Below are 2,500 nucleotides of genomic sequence, written 5' to 3' on the forward strand. Positions count from 1 at the left end.
AACCCGAAAAGGCGTGATTGATTGGCTCTCTATGAGCCCACCGAATCAATTGATCACGAACAGCGAGCGGCTTGTACCTACGACCCTCCGGGCACTGTGGAGGCGCAGGTTCCTCCCTTAGCGCCCGCTCGATGTCCGAGTCCACCTCCCATACTACCGGCGCTACCAGCCTAGCGGGCGGAATGATGGAAGTAGGATCAATAGACCGGTCCCCAGTGTCATAGAGGCGGGACAGCGCGTCGGCCTTAGTGTTGAGGGAACCTGGTAGATACGAGATCGTAAAACGAAATCTGGTGAAATACATGGCCCACCTTGCCTGACGAGGATTCAGTCTCCTAGCTGATCGGATATACTCCAGGTTACGGTGGTCAGTCCAGATGAGGAAAGGGTGCTTAGCCCCCTCAAGCCAGTGTCTCCACACCTTCGGGGCCTTAACCATAGCCAACAACTCCCTGTACCCCACATCATAATTCCGCTCCGCTGGCCCGAGCTTCTTCGGAAAAAAAAAGCACAGGGGCGGAGCTTCGGTGGCGTACCCGAGCGCTGTGAGAGCACCGCTCCAACCCCAGCCTCTACTATGAACGCCAAAGAAGACACTGGCGCGTCGGTGAACAGCGCCTTCAAACGACAGAAAGCTCCGTCCGCCTCTGCAAACGCACTGCACCTTCAGCAGGAGCCGGATAAACCTCTGGTAGTAGTTGGCAAACCCTAAGAACCGCTGCACCTCCTTTACCGTGGTCGGAGTCGGCCAATTACACACGGCCTTGACGCGGTCATCCTCCATTACGCCCCCGAGGTGGAAATGCGATAACCCAGGAAGGAAACGGCTCGTTTGGAAAACTCACATTTCTCCGCTTTCACGTACATGTCATGCTCCAGCAGTCGCCCAATAACCTTGCGCACCAGAGACACATGCGCTGCGCGTGTAGTGGAGTAGATCAAGATGTCGTCAAAATACACCACTACACTCTGTCTCAGGTCTCTGAGAATCTCGTCGACGAAGGATTAAAAGATGGCTGGAGCATTCTTTAACCCGTACGGCATGACGAGGTACTCATAATGGCCAGATGTGGTACTAAACCGCGGTTTTCCACTCATCTCCCTCCCGAATTCGCACCAGATTATACGCGCTCCTGAGGTCCAGTTTCGTGAAGAATCGCGCCCCTTGAAATGATTCCACCGCCGTAGCGATGAGAGGTAGTGGCTAACTAAAACCCACAGTGATGGAATTTAGACCTCGATAATCAATCCACAGACGCAAACCACCCTCCTTTTTCTTCACGAAAAAGAAACTCGAGGAGACGGGTAATCCGCTCCTTATGATTCCCCCGCGTAATCATCTCCAGAGGAATCGTGGCCTCCCTGACCAGCCCTGACCCTAACGGTCAACTATCTAAGGAGTGCACGGGGAAGGGGGGGGGGTCTACCTTTACTAACTGAATCCTCAACCTCTGGGTGAGTCCGCGATCTATAAAGTTCCCAGCTGCGCCTGAATCGACTAGCGCCTTATGCTGGAGAGGGGAAAAACTTCAGGAAACAAATTAACAAAAACATGTGACCAACAGGAAGCTCTGGGAGAGTGTGGTGCTGACTCACCTGGGGTGACCGAGGAGTGTTCTGCCTGCCCTCTCGACTCCCAGATGGACTCCTCCAGCACCGACCGGAAGTGTGCCCTCTCCGGCCACAACAGGTACAGGAGGAGCCTCCTCCTCCAGTCTCCCTAGATGCAGCCCCTCCTAGCTCAATAGTTAAGGGTGCGGGAGGGCCAGGAGGTGGTTCAGACAGGACCCTATCAGAACGTCCGCGAGCAGCCAGCCGATGGTCTAACCGGATCGACATGTCTATGAGCTCGTCCAGGCTGAGCGTAGTGTCCCGACAAGCCAGCTCCCTGCGGACGTCCTCTCTCAGGCTACACCTGTAATGGTCTATCAGGGCCCTGTCGTTCCACCCCGCTCTAGCAGCCAAGATCTGGAATACCAGCGCGAAGTCCTGCGCACTCCTCGTCCCCTGCCTGAGATGGAACAATCTCTCACCCGCCGCTCGGCCCTCCGGAGGGTGATCGAACACAGCCCGGAAAACGGCGGGTAGTGGCCTCTCGCCAAGTCAGGCCCGTTCCAGACGGCATTGGCCCACTCCAGGGCTCTACCCGTCAGGCAAGAGACAAGGACACTCACGCTCTCCTCGTCCGAGGGAGCCGGCCGAACGGTGGCCAGGTAGAGATCTAGTTGAAGCAGGAATCCCTGGCACCCCGCCGCCGCTCCTTCGTACTCCCCCGGAGGCGTAATGCGCAGAGCGCTGGTACCGGATCCCGCTGGTACCGGATCCCGCTGGTACCGGATCCCGCTGGTACCGGATCCCGCTGGAGGAGATGGTAGAGTTGCCGGTGGGAGGGTTGGAGGGGTAGTAGGGAGACCACTCCTCTCCCAGCGGTCCATCCTCCTTTATGGACGTATGATGAAGGACTCTCTCCTCTATCATGGGGAGAAGGGTGGTCGCTGCT

Source organism: Oncorhynchus mykiss, chromosome 21 (genome assembly GCF_057628025.1).
Source record: "Oncorhynchus mykiss isolate SJ-2025 chromosome 21, ASM5762802v1, whole genome shotgun sequence".
Classification (NCBI taxonomy): domain Eukaryota; kingdom Metazoa; phylum Chordata; class Actinopteri; order Salmoniformes; family Salmonidae; genus Oncorhynchus; species Oncorhynchus mykiss.